We start from the raw sequence: 22,891 nt of genomic DNA, 5'->3' as shown, positions 1-22,891 counted from the left end.
AATTATTGTACCCAAATAGCCGAAAATATTGAAAAAAAGAACAAGTTGGCCATTTTATTCAAAATTCCAAATCTAATGTTGGTAGAGAGAAATGTTGTTTAAATTTGATTTTTTTCGTTGTAATATCATATATTATCGAGATCATATATTATCATCACAGTAAAATTGATTATTACGATCTCGATAATAAATAAAATAAAACCTCCTTTGCCGGATTGTCTCGGCTGATGGTGATGTTTGACACTATACCGTCATTGTTCTCTGTTGCCACACCACTGCAAATTTGAATAGCAAGTTCATAGTCTAAGCATCTCTAGTAAGACTGGACGTCAAATAGCTCTCACATAGCCTTCACACTGCCACATCATCAGCACTACAATTCTCCTGCCACATCAGCTTGCCACATCAACTGGACATCAAATAGTCCTCACATAGCCTTCACACTACCTATCCACATCACTAATAACAATTATATAATTTAATTTACACTCGTATCAACATACGAAATTTAATTTACGAAATAAATACGGAAAATTCGAATAATAATATTAAAACTTAAAAAGTACATTAATTTTAAAAAAAAAGTACAATAATTTTTAAAAAAGTACAAAAATTAAAAAGTGCATTAATTTAAAAAAGTAAAACAAAATCACTCCTCGCCGCCGTCCTCGTCTCCGTCGTCGCCCAGCGCTTCTTCACCGTCGTCGCCGCCGCCTCCGTCGCCACCTACGCCGCGGCTATTCCCGTCGGTGTCCCTCCTCATCGCCTCCAATTCTTCACGCTGGCTCTGGAGCAATACACGAAGAAAATCCTTCACCTCAGGGTCCACCGCCGCTTGGAAGTCGGCTAAGGTCTTCACCATTTGAGCGCGCGTTTGTTGGCGCGCGAAGAATTTGAGCTCCTCGGTAGACCTGCCGAGGGGGGATGTCGAATGGACCCCCTGGGAACTCGGGTGAGGAGTGATTTTGTTGCGCCCGCCTTTGGCCAACCGGGCGAGGTCGGCGACTTAACGAACGAGGAGTCGGGACCTCCTGGGCCGTCTCGGGGAGGTCTGTCGAACCACCGCTGCTGCCGCTATAATCTCCGGTATAGTTCAGTTTTCTGCCTCTTCGGCCAGCCAGCGTCGACGCCTGCCCGGAATTTCTCCGACTCGTTGAGCACAACGTAGCAGTTCCAGTAGGTGAACTCATAGTACTTCTTCTGCGGATCGGGGTAGGCTCTCTCCGCAATCCTCCTGCAGTCTTCCTCTGTTTGGCCACTGGTCTGCATGCGGAGGGCGTTGGCGTACAAACCCGAAAATCGAGAGACGCCAGACCTGATTCGGTCCCAGCACTTCCGGACCTCCTCCCCGGTGCACGGTCTCCCTTCAGGGCAAAATGCCCTGTAGGCTGCGGCTACCTTGGCCCACAAGTTGACGATCCTCTGGTTGTTCGAAACGAGAGGATCGTCGCAGACACTCACCCACGCCTTGGCAACCGCAACGTTCTCCGCGTCCGTCCACTTCCTCCGGCCCCGGATTTCCGCCTCCGGCTGCGACGACTCGCCAACCTTCTTGGCCTTGCCCTTCTTCTTACCCCGCCCTACTCCCTGGCTTTGAATGAGAGTTTCCGGAACCTCGTTCATATCAAAACCCAAGTCCGCTAAGGAGAAGGTCTACGTATACTGTGCATCCGTTGGGGTCGATGTGTGCGAAGAACCGGTGGAAAAATCAAAAGTCGGCCGATAGGCGTTGTCCCCCCCGTGCGTCCCCTGCGCCGGGGGAATCATCTGCTGCGCCGGTGGAATCATCTGCTGCGCCGGTGGCTGCATCCCGGGTGCCCACCCCGGCATCATCTGCATAGGGGGCTGCATGCCGGGTGCCCACCCCGGCATCATCTGCTGCCACGGGTACATGTTGTAGTACCCGGTCATCGGAGGCCAACCACCTCCCCCAGGAGCCGGGGAAGTATGGGACCCTACCCCAGGAGTCGGGACTGTTTGAGACCCTACACCGGGAGGCGGGGGAGTCTGAGACCATCCCCCGGGAGTCACTGGAGTACCTTCGTAGTTGTTCTCCATTGCTCGTTATTGATCTTGAACAGAAAGTAAGGTAGAGGGAGTACTCGCTAAAACAAGTGGTGCGAATGAAAATGACGTTCAAAGCGCGTATATATAGTGTTTTCAAAAGAAAAAAAAAATAAAAAATAAAATCTGACGTCGGATTGACGCCGATCCGGGACCCACAATGGCGCCGTGAGGATCGGCGTCGGAACCGGCGTCATCGCGTGAATCGGCAGGGCCACGCCGATTTTGACGCCGATTTCGCCGACGCCGGTTCTAATGGTTCGGCGTCAGAACCGGCGTCGCGATTTTGACGCCGTTACTGGAGATGCTCTAAGTACTGCAAGGTTATCTGTTTTTTCAAATACAAAAATCAAATCCTATACTAACCAAATATCTACACACAAAATACTATATATTTCATAATTAATTAAAAATGAAAAATAATACTCACTACGTCTTAGAAGACTATAGGAGTATGGAGTACATTCTTATTGTGCACATATTTTAATACACAATTGGTAAAGTAAAATAGAGATATAAAGAAAGATGGTTGAATTACTATTAACCGGAGAATGAGTCCAATTTTATTAAAAAATAAAATGTTTCTAAAATTAGAGAGTTCATACTTTTATGTGACGGATGTAGTACATGTAATTTTCTAATTGCACCCATATGACTCAAGAAATATATGAACAGGATATATATAGCACATTGAGTTGTGAATAAATGAAGCCAAGATCAAAACATTTGAGGCGTTGGAAAAAAAAACATGTAATCTTATAACTTCAAAATAAATCTTTTTGAGCTTTTCTTTCTTTTATCCCTTTTTTATTCTTTAATTTCTCAACTGCAATCAACTGCTACTGCGTTCGTCTTACTTATGTATCTGATGAATCCGCGAATTTCTGATGTTAGTAAATGCTGGTAGAGAATAAAGACTACGACACAATGAATTTACGTGGTTCGATTTACTGGAGTAAATCTACGTCCACGGGAAGAAGGGAAGGCAAGATTGTATTGCTTGATCTGGGATTACAGCTTACAACACAGACTTGCTATATGATATTTTATCTCTAGAGAGCTTAACCTTTGTCTATCAGATCTAAGTTCTATTTATATATTGAACTAAGATCGTGGCTTGCATCACCACCCTAAGTCGTGGATGTCGTGTAGGTCATGGCCTAAGATCGTGGATGTAGCGTAGGTCATGGCCTACGATCGTGGCCTGAGTTGACACCACGTGGTAGTGGGTGTGTTGGAAGTTGTGGAAATCCTGTATGGGTCCAATAACTCCTTGTTCGGTCGAATACTGAGACCGAACTGCTTTGGTTGCCGATCTGAGAGTAGAGCTTGATGCCGACCTGAGAGCAGAGCTTGATTGGTTGGCTTTTACCGAGCTGTAGGCTGAGGCCGAACTCTTTGGTAATGCCGAACTCATACTCTTCCTTGGGCTTTGGGCTGATGGGCCGTCATTGCTGTTGGGCTTGTTTAGTACGCACCCCATCACTACCCCCCCCCGAAGGGCGAAGTGAATCACTTCGGCGAAGTGAGTCACTTCGGCATTCTGGATAAAGGCAAGGGGGAGGCTGATGTCAGGGGACGTGCCTTGCACGTGACTGCATTAAATGCGACAGTAAAATCCGGCCGTTGAATCCTGAAAAGGTGGGATTCGAAACGGTGCGACGATTTTGAAATCTTCGTCGAATCTGATAAATACCTCCTTTCTTCATCATTGAAGCACTTTTGCGACTGCTTCTTCTGCACTCTCTCTTTTTTGCGAAAATTCTCTCTCCGCTTTCAAGAATTTCTTCAGACTTTCTTCACCTTCAAAAAGTAAGAAAAATGTCTTCTTCTTCTTCTTCGGAGTCGGGTAGCGGTAGGAGAGGCGGTAAGGGGTCTTCTGGCCGGAAAGAGTCCGGGGAGAAGACCGTAGAGTATTTCCATAGTATTTTGAGTAAGGATACTGTGATATCCCTACCCGAAAAATACTTTTTTCCTGGGGGGAAGGCGGTGGTACCTGACGGTGATCATAGGGCTGACTCCCCGCCGGAGGGTTACGCCACCGTGTACGAGGCCTGCTTAGAATGCGGGCTTCGTTTCCCCCTCCCTTCTGCCTTTATAGATTTACTAGATTTTTTTCAGCTTCCTTTAGGCCAGGTGACTCCGAACTCTTGGAGGCACTTGTCGGCCTTCGCTGCCGAACTCCGTAAGTTAGGAAGGGATTTGTCTTTGAAGGCGATCCTTAAATTCTTTCAATTTAAGAGGAAGGGGTCTTGGTTTTACTTGATCCCTGTACAGCCCTTTAGGGCCTTTTGTAAAACGAAGTGGCCGAAGTGGCAAAACCGCTTCTTCTACTATGATAGGACCGCGGCTCCTAGTTTTCCCTGGAGAGGGCCGAAGTCCGTTATCCGTCATCCTCGGCCTGAACCGTTGGACGAGCTCGATGGCGAGCTCAACAAGATTCCCATAGTTAGGAAACAATACACGGAGTCTGAGCTCGTCAAGGGCGACGTCGTGTTCGACATCTCGTCTTCGGACGAAGAGGCCGAGGGTGAGGATTTCTCTTTATCTTTATGCTCTACTGCTTTAACGAAGAAAATCTGACTTTGTTGTTTTTTTTTTTTTTTTTTGACAGTGAACTTGCTGAATAAGGCTATCCGAAAGTCCTCCGAGCTTGTGGAGCCGGAGAGGCAGAGAGCCCCTCGCTCGGCGTCTGAAGCCGAGAAGAATCCGAAGAGGCAAAAAACCTCTTCTTCGGATCCGAAAGAGCCGGAGCCGTGTTCGGCTAAAGGGAAGGGGAAATTTCATGAGTCCCCAAGAGTGCCGGGGAAAGACCTGGTCATCTCCGAGGTGGTTGCAGACATCCCGGAACACGTCCCTGAGCCTTTTCAATGGCCGACGAATTTTGTGGAGGTAAGCTTTCTGACTTGGCTTCTTTTCCACATTTTTTGATGGCCATTCTGTTGAGTTTTTTCCTTGTTCATCTTCAGAGAGCCAAGCTCGTCTCCGTGGAGCTCTCCAAAGCATCCCACGACTACGAGGAGATGCAGAAGAAGTTGCATCTTGCTCGTAGTCTGGCCGAACAGGCTGAGGCCAAATTTGAGAGGGCCCGAGCTGCTAGGATCTCGGCTCAGGATGAAGCCCGGTCAGCCAAAAACCAGCTCATCATCCTGCAAGAGCAGACGAAGCACCGGGAGGCTCAGAAGGAGGCTGCCGCCGTGGCTGCCCAGGGGGAGGCTCTCCGTGTTTACACGGAGAAACTCTTTTTGAGCGGCCAGTTCTCGGCCTTTGTCGGTAGTCTGGTAAGGCTAATTACCGATAAGGGCGAGCAGGGGGCCGACGTCGTGCTGCCTCTGTACAGCCGAGAGATAGCAGCTCGGCTTCAGAATCTGCCGCTCCTTGAGGAGCTCGCTTCATCCTCGGTCCTGCTTTCTGCAGACCGAGTCCGGAGTTGTCGAGCTGATCGGGACGAGAACCTGGAGGCTATCTTTGCCTCCGTGGGACCCGTTTCACCCGCTTCGACTTACAACGGAGAGGGTGAGGCCGAGCCGCTGGAGCAGGAGGCCGAAGTAGAGCGGGCCGGGCATCCGGAGAAGGAAGCCGATCAGGAGGCGGAGGCGAGGCCGGCAGGATGCGAGGCCGAGGCTGAGGTAGCTCAGGAGAAAGAAGCTGAACCAGACCGAGGAGCCGGAGACGAAGCTGGCGGAGTATGATTTCGTCTCCCTTCTCTTAGTCTAGTTTCTTCCTTGTAAAATGGCCTTGAAGCCCTCCTAGTGTAAAAAATTTTCCTTGTGAAATGAAAAATTCTCTACACTTGTCTTCGTATAGCTTTTCGTACTCGCCTTTATTCCTGTTGTATCTTACTATCTGCTCGGTACAGCTGCCGAACTAATATAGCTGCTTTGTACTCAAGGAGATGGAGATACTTCACTGGAAACGGCTGTACTCTTCGGCTTTAGACGAAGCTGAGAAAAGGGCTATAGCCGATCAGACGAAGAATGACGAGCTTCTGGCTCGTTTAGTGAAGCTGGAGGCCGATAATAAGGACTTAGAGTCCGATAAGAAGGATCTGGAGGCCGAGCTGAATACGACCATTGCTGAGAGGACTGCGTACGAGGATTACATCCGTGTGCGCGGGGGAGTGACCATATCAGATGTTCAGAGTCGAGTTGACGAACTGTGGGAGGAATATCATGTACTCCGGAGGAACAATGCGCTGGAGAGCTCGGCTTGCCAACAAGTTGTGAAATCATTACGGCGCTGGGCTTCTCGGTACGACATCATTCTTTCCCGGCGTCCCTCAATCGAGAGATTCCTTAGGCATTTCCCGCCAACAGATGCTCGCACTCCAGATCAAGCCTCTGGTTCCCTTGTTCAAAATCCTACTCCAAGTCAACAACGAACTCCGGAACAGCCGGAAACGTCAAGACGAGAACGGGCTCAGGAGCAACCGGAATCGTCAAGACAGGGACGGACTGAAATTCGCCGAGGAGTTGTGACTATGAGCGAGCAAGATCAGCAGATGCTTATTGCAGAGACTCTTCATCGCCGAGGGGTTAGAGCTTCTGGGGCTCGCGGAAGAGGTGTTGGGTCGAGGATAGCATCTCGTCGACCTGCTTATTCTTCATCTGCTCGGAACAACCGAACTCGGCTTCCAGAGGATTTTGCAGATAGGTGGCTTAACTTTAGCAACCGAGGACAGTAGAATAGTCCTTTGTAATGGCGTAATGCCTTCTCGTAGGGGAGCTGAATTGTCAGCCGAACGAGATTTAATAAATGAAATTTTTTCCTTTCGCTTTTATCACTGCTTACTTACAGCTCTGCGAAACAATTTCATCGTGCTCGTCATCGGTCTTATGAAGTGAGCTTCTTTGATCGGACTCGTATTTGGACTTTGAAGTAAGCTTCTTTGACCGGACTCGTCTTTGATCTTATGAAGGAAACTTCTTTGACCGGACTTGGTTTGTGTTCTAATTTGGCGATTTTTGTCGCCGGGATCGAACTTTCCCTTGTCCTAATTCGGCGAGTTTTATCGCGTGGATCGGACTTTCCCAGTTAACCGAAGTGGTCTTATGCAGTAAACCTCTTTGACTAGACATGGTCATCCTCGGTCTTATGAGGTAAACTTCTTTGACCGAACTTGGTCGTCCTAATTCGGCGAGGTTTATCGCGTGGATCGGACTTTCCCTTATTGCAGTTCGTTTCAGACGAAGTGCTTATTTCTTAAGCCGAATTGTGGTCTTGTATCTTCCTGAGAAGCTTGGACTCACAATCGTTGGCTTATTGCAGTTCGTTTCAGACGAAGTGCTTGTTAAGCTGAATTGTGGTCTTGTATCCTCCTTGGAAGCTTGGACTCACAGTCGTTGGCTTGTTGCAGTTCGTTTCAGACGGACTGCTTGTTAAGCTGAATTGTGGTCTTGTATCCTCCTTAGAAGCTTGGACTCACAATAGTCTTTAATAATCGATCTAAAAAGGGGATCAGTCTTTAAAGAACGATATACCTTGGTACCATTTGTAAGAGACGACAAGCACATAGAGACAAAACACATAGAGAAAAAATGAAAAAGATGAAAGAAAAAAAACTTTAAACTTTTTTTTTAAAAAACGACAAGTAAAAGGTACAAGTAAGAAACAAACAAATAAAAACATATACCCCTATGACCGAACTAGACACGAGACGGACTGACCGGACTTTTGTCTCTTACAAGTGGAACTTCTTGAGGTTGGAGACGTGCCATGTTCGGGGTACTTGTTCTCCTGACATGTGAGTCAATTTATAAGACCCTTTGCCGAGGACTTCTGACACCCGATATGGACCCTCCCATGTGGGTTCGAGTTTGCCCAGCTTTTCTGCTCGGCTTACTTCGTTGTTTCTCAAGACGAGATCTCCCACTTGAAATTGAAGCTTTTTCACCCTTTGGTTATAATACCGGGCTACTTGCTCCTTATACTTGGCTGCTTTTATGCACGCCAATTCTCTTCTTTCTTCGGCGAGATCTAGTTCTGCTCTCAGTCCGTCGTCATTCATTTCTGAGGAGAAATTTAGAGTTCGGGGACTGGGTACGCCGATCTCCACCGGAATTACGGCTTCAGTGCCGTACACCAGACTATACGGAGTTTCACCGTTGGAGGTTTTGGGTGTAGTTCGGTAGGACCATAGGACTTGAGGGAGATTTTCTACCCATTGTCCTTTGGCTTGTTCTAACCGAGCTTTTAACCCTTTCACCAGAATCCGGTTCGTTACTTCCGTTTGTCCGTTTGCTTGGGGATGGGAGACCGAAGTGAACCGCTGTTGAATGTTCAGCTCTTGGCACCAATTCTTGAACGTCTTGTCGGTGAACTGAGTCCCATTATCCGAGATGAGGATGTGGGGTATGCCAAATCGGCACACTATGTTCTTCCAGACGAAGTCCAATGCCTTTGAGCTCGTTATCGTAGCTAATGGTTCAGCCTCCACCCACTTCGTGAAGTAGTCCACGGCAACGATAAGGAATTTCATTTGCCGAGGAGCTTGAGGAAGTGGTCCCACTATGTCTATGCCCCATTGCATGAAAGGCCAAGGGCTTTGCATAGTGTATAGATCGGTCTGCGGCATCCTTGGGACATTTGCATGAATTTGGCACTTCGTACACTTCTTGACGAGCTGCACTGCCTCTTGTACCATGGTTGGCCAATAATATCCCCATCTCAGAACTTTTTTAGCTAAAGCTCTGGCTCCGATGTGGCTACCGCACGATCCTTCATGAACTTCTCTGAGGATGTAGTCCGTCTCTTCTGGTCCTACGCACCGCAATAACGGCTGGAGGTAAGACTTTCTAAAGAGGACTCTGAAAAAAGGTGAATTATTTCCCCCACAGGGTGCGTAGGTGTCGTTCAAGCAAGGATGTATCCTACTGATCAGGATAAGGATCCTAACTAAGCCTAGACCCTGGTTTTCAAAGAATTCCTCAACCCACTTCTACTGAGTAGTATGGTGGTGGTAAGGGTCGAATCCCACGGAGATGGTGCGTTAAAACTACTGCGGGATAATTTGGAATGGTTGGTTAGCTACCACGCTCGGGTTGAGATTTCTACCTAGGCGAGAAATTAAAAGCTAAGCTCTACTGACTAGAATGGTGGAGAAATATTAGATGGCAGCTGTGTACGTGGATTTGGATAAACATCTTATAACAGAAAATATTCGGTGGGTCAGGGTTCCTATTTTGGTCTAAACGGAATATTCAGAAAGTAGTGGAAGTTTGGTGACTGGGCTGACAAGGTTTAACTAAAAGTAAAGGACAAAAGCAAAAAGCAACTAAAAAGGTAAATGGTCCACTCCAAGCGACAAGGACATCATCTTCCTCAACGAACACATCCAAAATTCAGAAAACAAATTCAGATTCATCACGGAAAACACAGATCAATAACTCAAGACACGGATCCACGATTAGGAACTCCAAATCTGAAATCAAACACTGGATCTGAAACACCGCATGCTGGTCAACATAGGAAACAATTCGAAGTTCAAAACTAAACTGCATGCACAATTTCCACGCAATCAAACAGTACCAGATCACACTAACTTAGCGAAACTTAATACCTAAACGGAAATTAGAGATTCAGTACTCAAAACAACCAGAAAATTTAGATCTAAACTAGCTAGGCAAGTAGAAAAGGAAGCGACGCAATAAACAAAACGGAAGTCAACTTCATACATTAAAACACGATCGAAACTTCAACAAAGTATTTCAAAAGCAGAAAAATATCCAACGGCAACAGAAATCCAACGCAAAGAAAAAAAACGAGAAAATTAAACTACGAAAGCAAAGTAAAGTGTTTTGCCACTCCGGGCGATGAAACTCTAAACTATGGTCTTGCTTTCTGAAACGGACGATGACTGGAACTTCTGGAACATTCTGAACGTCAGGTGATCATTGCTCGGCGAGGCAAGAAGTAGGACACGGCTGAAAGACTGGAATCACCGAAGAGAGCTCTCTACCTAAAGATGTGATGAATTCAAGTGAACAACCCCCCCTCTCTCTCTCCAACTTGGCTACCTTTTATAGGGAGGCTACCCTTGATTTTAGGGTAAATCCTCGTTGCAATTTGACTTCTTTGCCCTTAGTTGTGGGTAATTCGTCCCAGCTATCCGTCTTCTCCATCTCAAGCCGCTTTAGCAAGTATACAGATCAGTATGAGATCATGCTGGCGCCTTTTCCACCTGATCATTCCGGAACTTCCCTACTGGCCAGAACACTTATCCTGCACACTTTGAGCAACTGTTTTGCAAATATAATCATTCAAACCTATTATACTGACCAGTAACCGAGGCCTAGAAAACGACTTATCAAACTGCTCACACTTACCACATGCTTGTCCTCAAGCGTGAAGAACAAACAAAAGGCAATAAGTCGCATTCTAGCCTGGTTACTTCCCTGCCCGACTCTACCTAAAACTGGACTCTAGACTTCAACGACAAAGAAGAAAAAAAAAAAAAAAAAAAAAAAAAAAAAAAAACATACAAACACACAAACACACATAAACAGATTGGGCTACATTTTCAACCATCCCTCCCCTCGGGATCAGGTGCAATCCGGCCTTAGACAGCCTTGAACTTCTGCCGCCCCCCCCCTTTCTCTCCCAGTCAGTACATCTGCTTGTCAAGATCGCCCACACTCTCGGTCACCCACTAGGTTCACTCAGTCACTCGTACCTCACCAGGAACGTTAGGACTGAATTCTCTCATCATGCTCAACCACAATTGCTTTGGACTTAGATCTCATGTGCAGCTACTGAAGGACTTAAAGGCTTGTAACGGGGCTGTTGGGTTGTAGTGTTTTGGGTAGATGTTCCTAAGGCTCTAAGGTTCAAAAACTTCTATTTAAATTATGAGGGGGAACTGTGTGTATCAGGCTTCTGATCAGTTGCTTTTCTGAGCTGGTGCTTCTGGCTTGAGTTTCCAACTGGTCAGTAGGCTTCTTGTGGCTTCGCATCAGTTGCTTTTCTGATCAGTTTTTTTTTTTTTTTTTTTTTTTTTTTTTTGGACCTGGATATTAAGATTGAAGAAATCAGTTCGTCCTCGGCTTCCTCTAATCAGTTCGTCCTCGGCTCCCTCTAATCAGTTCGTCCTCGGCTCCCTCTAATCAGTTCGTCCTCGGCTCCCTGCTGATGAGCCGAGACGGGAGTTCGGTTGTGGGCCGAGAGAGGAGTTAGGTTGTGGGAACTCCAATTTTCTTGCCCAGCTGGTTTCTGCCCTTTTTTCAGCTTCCTGGCCAGTAGCATCCATTTGTTTCATGCCTTACGCACAGTCCCAGGGGCTAGGGGTGTTTATCTGGGTATAAAAGGTTAAGAAAAAAAGGTTCTAAAGGTGGTTTTTTTTTTTTTTTTTTTTTTTTTTTTTTTTTTTTTTTTTAAACAAGGGGGGTTCCTACTGCCTTCAGTATTTGCTACCCGCGATCACTTCACCCTAGGCAAATTGTGGCAGCCTCTCCTTTCTTTAAGTGTATGTGGAAAGTGGTTCCACTTTAAGGCTTATAACTCACATTTTAGAGGGCTTTCGTGTTTGGCTCTAAGTGTGGGCTTTTCTCTCATACTCACATCATCTATACTGGTTAGGAGGTACTAAGGAGAGTGGTTTCGGTTTTCCAGCTTGTCTTATCTCCCTCAATTCCCCTCACCTCCAGCTCAGGACGGTTGAGTTTTAAGCCCAAATCAGCACACAACATAAAAACTAGACCTAAAAAAAAAACACAAAACGAGCACAAACACAGAACACGCATATATACGTCATACTGGCCATTACGTCTCCCCTCCCACTTCACAAGTGTCTGCCCCAGATAAGGCTGTGAAGTGGAAAAAGGTACTGGCCAGTATGGTGGACACACAGACAACAAAATAGCAAACAAAAAATAACAACTCAAACAGAAACTTCTCACACTTAGACTATGGAATAGGCTAAGTGGGAGCGGTTTGAACACCTAACAGCAACAAAAAAAACATAGAAACACATATATACAAAACTCCTCACACTTAGGCTATGGAATAAGTGTGAGTAAACATGCGCGAAAAGAAACACAGAATTCATGCTCCCAAGAAACAAACCCCTTGCTTCTCACACTTAGACTATGTACTAGGCTAAGTGTTAGAAGTGAGGTCTGCGCACAACACAGAAGAAATAAACTACCTAAACACCAAAACACAATAAAACAGAATACGGAAACGAAAACTAAAAGAAAAACTAACTTGTCGGTATAGGGGGTCTATCGTAGTCGCCTGCTCCTTCGCGGAGCAGGTGGTGCAGGTTGTTCTTTCGGTGGGTCTGTCTCCATTCCAGTCTGGTCCTCCTTATCGTTCTTCGTCGCCGGTTCATCGGCCTCCGCTGTCACTTCGGCTTCCTCTGGCACTTCAGCTTCCTCCGGCACTTCGGCTTCCTCCGGCACTTCGGTCTCTTGGATTTGTGGTTCATCAGTTCGGCCACCATGGCCACTCGACCCAGCCACTTCCTTCCTCCGGCTGGTTACTTCCTCTAAGATATTGTCGATCATGGACAACATCCTATTCATCTCTGTCTGCATCTTGTAGTTTTCCTCCCCGAGTCTGGATACAATAGCTTCCATTGCCGCTTGTCTCTGACGCATCGTTTGTTGCTCTGCTGAGCCCTTCAATAGCCGGTCCACTTCTGCAGCCAACTTGGCTACCTCTGCCTTCAACTGCCGATTCTCCTCTTTTACTTCTTCCATAGATTTCTCCATCCTTTCATCTTGCCTCTGAGTGCGCATACTCTGCCCCTCGGAATCCTTCAACATTCGTTCCATCACGGACGCTAAACGGACCACTTCTTCCCCCATCTGTCTGCTCTCCTCAGCCATCTTCTCCACAGCCTGTTCCATTCTATCTTGCCCCTGATCGTGTCCTGGTGCGTCCTGAGCTATTGCTAATCGAGCAGTGGGTATTGCCTCTTCTCCCATCGCATAAAAGTGGGGCACGCCCTGCCTCATGTATACTGTGTTCGTTCGGACGAACAGAGGGGTGTCGAACAATCCTGGGGCGTCCACCATTGTTAAGGGGGTTAAGTCCTCGTCCGCCGAAACGGTGATGTTGTTTCTCACAAAGATTCCCAATATATGGCAGAGGGAAATGTTGCGTGCAGGGTGTGTGGCGATGAGGTGACATGTGTAAGCGGTCCAGAATCCTAAATGCAGCTTCACGCCCTTCTTGGCACACCATATAAGGTACAACTCTGTCATTGAAGTCCGGACTGCCGAATTAGATTGCCCCAAAAGATTGTAATCTAAAAATAGTTGAACCAGGCGTAAAACGGGGTCGCTGAGGTGGATCGATCGGGAGATTGTGGATTGGAATTGCCCTGCCCCTTGGTGAGTAAGTTCCTCCCAAGCTGACTGAGGCTCGAATTCCACATGCCGGCGGGGAATCCCCCGCTCCCTGTCTCTCCATTCAAGTCCTATAGCTTCCTCCAAACTGCATATACCCAACCGCACAGTCCATTCAATCAAATTCATCTGAATTTCTCCCCCAAATATCCTGAAGTTGATACATTCTTCATCCAAATCAGTTGTGACCCTAAATCGAAAGGTCGCAAAAAAATTCCTTGGCCAAATCGACCGGAACACCCAAATCTTCATTCTTTAACAACCATTCGAAACCCAACCCATGCAGAAAGGCGAGAAACGATTCACGAACTTGTAACTCATCTAAAGAAGGGAGGTGAATTACCTTCCCACTCTTAACCTTCTTACCTTTCGCATTTTTGGTGCGGTAGACGGATTGGAGCTTCTTGTTGTCAAACAGTTTCATCTCCTCCACAACGTCATCCGTGAGTTCTACCGTCCATCGCTTATATCGGAGTGGATCTGCAGGTGGATGCAAAAGTTCCAGATGATCGTTCGGGAGTTGCTGCTCTTTGTATTCCTCGTCCTCCATGGACGTATCGCTATCTGACTCAGATTCTTCACTAACCTCGTACTCGCTATCACTTTGCTTTTGCTGGCCGGATGGGGTGGTCTTGGTAGCCTCGGTGATTACTACGCCTGTATTCACGGTGCGCGGTTTTTTGGTACTCGGCTTCCTTTTCACAACGGCTTTCCCTTTTCTTTTCCTCTCCATCTGGTACTTGGCCTCCTCCTCAGCTTGGAGTAAGGCTTCGTCTTTCTCAGATTCATCAGAACCTCCTAAATCGGATGATTGGTTCAAACCCTCAGCCTTCCCTTCGAGTGCCGTGCCTGTTTCTTTCTGTACTGAAAATACCCCAGTGTTTTCCTGATCAGTAGCTTGAACAGGTTCGCTTTCAGGCTTCGTTGGAGTGGCTTGATCGTCCTCGCTGGCGATCTCTATTGGGTATTCGGCCGTGCTCGCTTGAGTCATACGTGCTGTTCTTTTACCCAAAACTCGCTGAGACACCCGTTTGGGTGTCGGTTTCTCTGTCATTTTCAGATTTAAACGCCGCTTCACCGGTATCGACCTCAGAACGGGATGCGGCACTGCTGCTGGTTCTTGGGTACCCATTTCTTGCTCTTTCTCCTCCTCTTGCAAACCATCGTCCCCTGTATCAGATTGGGGATCTACCAACCCTGCTTCTCTCCCTTCATCCTGCACTTTCTCCTCTACTGACTGGTACTCTTTGCCCTCTGAAATGGTTCCTGGTTCAGCTGTTTCACCTTCCCCTACTGCTCTCGATGTGAGGTCTAGACCCTCAACCATCGAGACAGTGTTATCGCCCATCCGATCGACTCCAGCTATGATAGTCTGAAATTCCTCATCGGTCATGAGGCCCTGTTTCTTGGCCAACTCGTTCAGATCTATGTCCTCCCGTGCCACTTTAGGAGAGACTGGCTCCTTCTCGGGTATCGTCCTTGCTCCTCTGCTCTCTCCCGGATTTTTCTTTTGCTCATGTTCCTCAGGGCCGGAATCGTAGTGGGCAGCGATGGTGTCGAGTTCCGCCGAATTCGGTACTGAAGTTTCCGATGGAGCGGACGCCGATGGAGTTCCTTCTTCCGAAATTGCTGCGGTGTGGCTGACCGGCACAGATGGAATTTCGCTGGTTGCGGTTTCTACGGCTCTCGTCTGGCCAAAACTAGTAATCGCCGCCGTCCAGTCTCTAGTCGGGTCTTGTTGGCGAAGAAATGCCATCACGGCATTCAAAGAAATAGTGGCAGGCGGTTGAGCGGTCGGTGCCGGTAGTGGTTGATCTGACTGTGGTTGTGCCTCCGGTGTTTCTTCTCGCGGTGGCTGTGTCTCTTGGATGTTCTCACGACGGGGTTTGATTTTCCTCGTGAAAGCTTTCTTACCCATGACTGAAATTTGTGATTTGACGGTAGGAATTAGGGTTTGGTTTGAGTATGATGTTTCTGTGAGAGGGCTCGAGGAGAATTTCTTTGAAAGGGATTTTGAAAATAAGGGTTTATGAGGGAGAAAGGGTAAGGTGGTATGTTTAATTCGGACGAGAGGAGGTGGTTGCAGGCGGTTGTCACTGGCTATCACAGGTAGCCGGTCGCGACGTTTCAAAGGACAGAGGCGGTTGCGAAATCTGGATCCTGATTGGGCGACGGGTCTTGTCCCACTGCTCACGCGCCTTCCCAGTCTGCCTCTCTGCAAAAGCTGAAAAAAAACTTAATCAATTATCGCCCATGACATAATTTCCCGCTATTTTTACCTAATAAGGAAAATAAATTAAGTGGGCACTTAAATACAAATTGGAGTAAACACTAAATAGGTAATCTCTTGGTCAAAGTGTACCCCAACCTAAATTTAAGGCCTGAAAACATATATTTTTTTTTTTTTTTGGATTTTCAGAAAATTTTCAAGTATGTATATACAGTATTTACATTCTCCTTAGGTAATTTGGAATCCTACCTGGCCAGTATATGCAGAATATTTATCAAAATGAAACTAGCCACGTGGAATTCCAAATCCCTATCTTACCAATCAGTATGTGACCTTAGTATGTGGTAGCAGTGGAATTTCATCCACTACCCCCACCTCACTATTATCCCTAAAGATTTTCAGCCTATGTCCATTCACAACAAAAGGCTCAGAGTTAGGAAGACTCCCTGAAATCTCCACCGCTCCATTAGCTCGGAGGGCTGTTATGATGTAAGGTCCTGCCCATTTGGACTTGAGTTTCCCTGGCATGAGCTTCAGCCTAGACTGGAAGAGTAGTACCTTCTGCCCTACATGCAGCTCCTTAGTTCTCAGATTTCGATCATGCCACAATTTGGTTCGCTCCTTGTACCACATGGCTGAGTCGAACGACTCCAATCTAAGTTCCTCAAGCTCCTGCAGCTGCAGCTTCCTTTCCTCTTCACAGGCTGTAGTATCCATATTCACTTTCTGTACTGCCCAGTATGCTCGATGCTCAATCCCAACCGGTAAATGGCACATCTTCCCAAAAACGATCCGGTAAGGGGACATGCCTATTGGGGTTTTGTAGGCTGTTCGATATGCCCAGAGAGTATCCTCTAATCTCACGCTCCAATCCTTGCGAGAAGGGTTTACAGTTTTCTCTAAAATCTTCTTTATCTCTCGATTAGAGATCTCGGCTTGGCCGTTAGCTTGCGGGTGGTACGGGCTTGAAAGTCTATGGTGCACACCGTACTTTTTCATCAAAGCGTCAATTGTACGATTACAAAAGTGTGTACCTTGATCAGAGATGATCGCCCTTGGGACTCCGAAACGGCTGAAAATGTGACTCTTTAAGAACTTGGCCACCTCCTTTGCTTCACACGTACTTGTGGCCTTGGCTTCTACCCATTTGGAGACGTAATCCACCGCGACTAGGATATACAGATTGCCATAGGACGAAGGAAAAGGCCCCATGAAATCCATTCCCCATATGTCGAACAATTCACAAACAACAATCGGTACTTGCGGCATCTCATCTCGGGCAGATATCCCACCGGTCAGTTGGCAACGCTCACAGCTCCTGCAGAACTCGTACGCATCTTTGTTGAGGGTCGGCCAATAAAATCCACTATCTAAAATCTTCCTGGCCGTCTTCTTAGATCCGAAGTGTCCTCCGCATGCTAACGAGTGGCAATGGATCAGGACATCTCGCTGCTCCCAGTCAGGAACACATCTTCGTATCACTTGATCGGATCCTACCCTCCAAAGATATGGGTCGTCCCAAAAGTAATATTTGGCCTCACTCTTGAGCTTCATTCTTTGGGCCTTTGTAATGCTCAGTACCTCTGGAAGCTCTCCAGTAACTAGGTAGTTCGCTAGGTCGGCGTACCACGGCTCCTGCCCTACCTTCTCCTTTCCTTTCGCTGCATCATTCTGACCAGTAAGCTTCAATACTTCTTCCCAGTCGATCCTTCTGGGCGCAAAAATTACTTCACATAAATGTTCTTTCGGGAACTTGTCATGCACTTCTTCGTTGTTCCCATCTTGCAATATTCTACTCAAATGATCTGCTACCTTGTTCTCGACTCCTTTCTTATCTTCCACTTCCCAATCGAACTCTTGTAACAAGAGCACCCATCGGATCAAGCGTGGTTTGGACTCCTTCTTGGTGATCAGATACTTGATGGCTGCATGGTCAGTATACACTATAACCTTGGATCCCAGCAAATATGGCCGGAACTTCTCGAAAGAATATACTACTGCCAACATCTCTTTTTCAGTGGTATCGTAATTCCGCTGGGCTTGATTCAGAGTCTTGGACGCATAAAAAATTACGTACCTCTTCCCATCGATCTTCTGACCCAGCACGGCTCCTACCGCATAGTCGCTGGCGTCGCACATTACTTCGAAAGGGTAGTCCCAGTCAGGAGCCCGTATGATAGGTGCGGATACCAGCTTTTCCTTGAGAAGATCGAAAGCAGCCTTGCATTGCTCATCAAAAACGAACTCCACGTCATTTTGTAGTAGCCTAGTAAGGGGTTGGGCGATTTTGGAGAAATCCTTAATAAATCTCCGATAAAATCCGGCGTGTCCCAGAAAACCCCTAATCCCCTTCTGATCAGTAGGGAACGGTAATTTTGATATAACATCCACCTTGGCTCGATCCACCTGGATTCCTCTTTCCGAGACCACGTGTCCCAGAACAATACCCTCCGTGACCATAAAATGACACTTCTCAAAGTTCAAAACCAAACTTTTTGCTCGACACCTCTCTAGGACTATGTCCAAATGATGAAGACAAGAGTCGAAAGAATCTCCGTAGACCGTGAAGTCATCCATGAATATCTCTATACAGTCCTCAATTAAATCGGAGAATATGCTCATCATACAACGTTGAAACGTACCTGGAGCATTGCATAGGCCGAAGGGCATGCGTCGGTACGCATAGGTTCCGAATGGGCAAGTGAAGGTGGTCTTATCCTGGTCTTCCGGATCCACGCAAATTTGGAAATATCCACTATACCCATCTAAAAAGCAGAAGTACTTCTTCCCGGCCAATCTCTCCAACATTTGATCTATGAAAGGCAGGGGGAAATGGTCCTTCCTTGTTGCATTGTTCAGCTTGCGGTAATCGATGCACATTCGCCAACCCGTGACTAGCCTCGTTGGGATCAGCTCATTCCTCTCATTCTTGACGACTTGGATCCCAGATTTCTTGGGGACCATGTGAATGGGGCTCACCCACTCGCTATCGGGCACTGAATAGATAATTCCTAGCGACAACAACTTCAAGATTTCCTTCAATATCTCTTCTCGCATGTTAGGGTTTACTTTCCTTTGAGCATCTCGATGTGCCTTCGCTCCTTCCTCCAATCTAATGTGGTGCATGCAGACGTCGGGGCTAATTCCAACTAGATCTATAAGACTCCATCCAATCGCCTTCCTGTTCTTGCTCAGCACGGCCAGTAGTCTAGCTTCTTGCTCCTCCGTAAGGCTGCTGCTGATGATCACTGGATATGAGTTCTCACCTCCGAGGAAGGCATACTTCAAGTTTGCTGGCAACTTTTTCAACTCAACTTGGGGTAGAAGTGTGTCTTCGGGTAAAGGGTTTTTCTGAGCCTCTCCTTCTTTATCGGATTCTCCCTCTGAAGGTTTCTCTATACTGACTGGTAGCTTGGCTCCTGCGGCTCCAATGAATTCCGACTTCTGGCAGAAATCCTTAATCGCTCCTTCTATTTCTTCATCAGTCAACCCCTGGCTACTGATCAGATCACACCATGCAGCAGCTTCTACGTCAGCCTGTTCATAAACATCTAAAGCTTGGAGTTTCTCCTGCAATAGTTCGGTCTCAAGAAAATCTTGGACTAGGGGGTCAATCACATCAACATAGCATAGATTTTCAGAATCGATGGGTTTCTTCATGGCATCATTTATATCAAAGGTAAACTTCTCTCCATGAAAATCAATGCAAATAGTCCCTTCAGCCATATCTACTATCGTCTTGGCCGTTCTCAAAAATGGTCTTCCTAACAAGACTCCACTAGATTCCCTCGCTTCAGGTTCACTCATTTTGATCACATAAAAATCAGCGGGGTAAGTAAAATCATGCACCCTAACCAACACATTTTCTAAGACTCCTTCGGGACTTATGCACGACCTATCGGCCAATTGAATCAACACCCTAGTACTTGACAACTTAACTCCCTTCAACCGGTTATAGATCGACAATGGCATAACATTTATAGACGCTCCCAAATCACACATTGCATGTTTGACCTTCACATCTCCTATACTGATCGGTAGAGTGAACATACCTGGATCGGCTCTCTTGGGCGGTAGCTTCTCTTGCACTATTGCTGACGCTATCCCTTCCACCATAATCTTTCCATCTTTCTGGGCTTTCCCGGCTATGAAATCCTTGATGAACTTCCCAAGTGGAGGCAGCTTCACGGCTTGGAGGAATGGTATGGTGACATCCAGCTTCCCGAAAATAGACAAGTAGTCCACCGGGTTTTCCTTCCTCCTCTTCGTAACAAAGCGGAATGGGAACGGTTTCTCCCCTTTTTTCTCCTCTACCTGTCCCTCTGCTAACACCTTGGGGTCTTCCTTGGGCAAATTCTGGGGTTGAGCCCCCGTTCTGGATTCTACTTCCTGATGGGGTTCCTTACTGATCAGTATGATCTCGGGTTCATCTTTTCCACAAGGGGTCTCGCCCAAGAAGAATGGGTCCTGCATCCGAGGCATGGGTCTCTTGAGCTCCTCCATCGAGATGGTGTCGCCCCCTATCTTCGTTCCGCTAGTCTCTCCACTGGGCTGCTTAGGTCGAGGTCCATCATAAGCCGTTCCCGACCTCAACGTGACCTTACTCACATTCGCCTTTTCGGGCATTTGGACGGTCGATGGAAGCTTCCCTGCATTTCCTTTCAGATCACCCACCGAACTGGCCAGTTGGGCTAACTGTCTATTCATCATGTCCATGTTCGCTTTATGTTCTTTCTGGGCATTTTGCATTCCCTGCACGACCTCATTATGGGATTGCAACTCTCCCTTGATACTCTGTTGTGACGAGAGCAATTCCCCCATCATGTCTTCCATGGATCTTCTTGGCTTGTTTGAGTTTTGGAACTGACTCGGCCCTTGGTTCTGGTAGTTCTGGAAATTTTGCTGGCCCTGGTTAGGTGGATATTGGTTATACTGGGCAGGAGAATTGTAATGGTCCTGGTGGTATTGATTCTGATTTTGGTGTTGGAACTGGTTTTGGGTCTGATGGTGTTGGGGTGCTTGGTTTGGTTGATTTTGGTAGTTTTGGAAATTTCTCTGGTGAGGTGGTATATAGGCAGGGCTCGGATTTTGGCTCTGTGGGTTTTGGTTTTGGGGCTGTTGGTTCCTTCCTGACCAGTTGGATTGGTGATCAGGGTTTACTGGACCACGGTTGGGGTTTTGGTTCGGGTAAGAATTATATTGGTTCTGGTTTTGACCTTGGTTCTGGTTTTGGTTCCCATCTCCCCATCGAAAATTCGGGTGGTCTCTCCATGGTGCATCCCGTTGTCTACCTTGAATCCAATGCCCACTAGAATTGAAGTACCCCGCAGCATTGACTTGCTCCATATTCACGAAGTCATTAGGCTGATCATAGTTCGGTGCTTGATTTCCCTGCTCTGCACTCTTGTAATTCCCAGCTGGGGAAGGTGGTGGGGTGCTTTTCTCGATCGCACTCAGAAGTGACTTCTTCAGCTCTTCCATCTTCAAATCCATTTTCTGCTCCAGCTTGTTGTCCTGATCAGTAGACGAGGCAACAGCAGCCCTCTCTCGGTTGTATCCTTCCCTTGAATGGTCATACTCTTTCTTAGCATTCAGTAGCTTCCTTAGGACTCTCTTCGCTTCGCTGACCCGCAATTGCGTGAAACTTCCTCCCGACGATGAGTTTGCCAGGTCCTTGGTTATCGCGCTCATACCTTCGTAGAAAGTATGATGTATTTCAATGTCAGCCATGCGATGGTTGGGACATGATTCCAAAAGACCCATGTATCTTGCCCAATAGTCGCTCAAGGGTTCATCATACCCTTGCTTCACATTAGTTATTTCCCTCTTTAGCGCACTTGTCTTGGATGATGGGAAAAACTCACCTAGGAACGCGGACTTGAAATCAGCCCAAGTCTCAATAGAGTCGGGGGGCAAGCGCATGAACCAGGTGTTGGCTTCCCCCTTGAGCACAAATGGCAAAGCCTTCAGCCTATAATCATCCTCAGTCGCTCCTGCTGGTCTCCTCTGCGCTCTACAAATTTTACAAAACTCATGAAGAAACTCATACGGCCCTTCATAGCTCTTCCCACAGTATGTAGGCAGGATCGCGATCACATGAGGCTTCACATCGCAGGCGGTTTGCCCTGGGGTAACGACTATGGCTTGCGGTGGCTCTCCTTCGGTATGTGCGTTAAGGGTACCGATCTCTGGATCCTCATCTCCGTTGGCGGCCATCTGAACTGGAATGCCTCCCAACAGTGGTATCTCCTCTGGTATTGGTCCTTCTATGTTGTATTGCTCTTCGTCGCTACTCGAACTTAAGTCAGACAGGGTTGTGGACAGGCCAGAACGAGTGGTTACGAGTATAGATCCTCGCTGGAGTATTTTCGGTCTCCACTGGTCAGGAGCCGAACTGCTTCTCATAAACTGAAAAGAAAAGAAGAAAAAAAAAACGGTTATGCACAATATATACACCAAGTATCACTCACAGTAACTGCAAATAACGCTATCCATCCCCGGCAACGGCGCCATTTGAAAAAAGGTGAATTATTTCCCCCACAGGGTGCGTAGGTGTCGTTCAAGCAAGGATGTATCCTACTGATCAGGATAAGGATCCTAACTAAGCCTAGACCCTGGTTTTCAAAGAATTCCTCAACCCACTTCTACTGAGTAGTATGGTGGTGGTAAGGGTCGAATCCCACGGAGATGGTGCGTTAAAACTACTGCGGGATAATTTGGAATGGTTGGTTAGCTACCACGCTCGGGTTGAGATTTCTACCTAGGCGAGAAATTAAAAGCTAAGCTCTACTGACTAGAATGGTGGAGAAATATTAGATGGCAGCTGTGTACGTGGATTTGGATAAACATCTTATAACAGAAAATATTCGGTGGGTCAGGGTTCCTATTTTGGTCTAAACGGAATATTCAGAAAGTAGTGGAAGTTTGGTGACTGGGCTGACAAGGTTTAACTAAAAGTAAAGGACAAAAGCAAAAAGCAACTAAAAAGGTAAATGGTCCACTCCAAGCGACAAGGACATCATCTTCCTCAACGAACACATCCAAAATTCAGAAAACAAATTCAGATTCATCACGGAAAACACAGATCAATAACTCAAGACACGGATCCACGATTAGGAACTCCAAATCTGAAATCAAACACTGGATCTGAAACACCGCATGCTGGTCAACATAGGAAACAATTCGAAGTTCAAAACTAAACTGCATGCACAATTTCCACGCAATCAAACAGTACCAGATCACACTAACT

Source organism: Salvia splendens, chromosome 11 (genome assembly GCF_004379255.2).
Source record: "Salvia splendens isolate huo1 chromosome 11, SspV2, whole genome shotgun sequence".
Lineage (NCBI taxonomy): Eukaryota > Viridiplantae > Streptophyta > Magnoliopsida > Lamiales > Lamiaceae > Salvia > Salvia splendens.
This window is presented reverse-complemented; position numbering follows the sequence as displayed.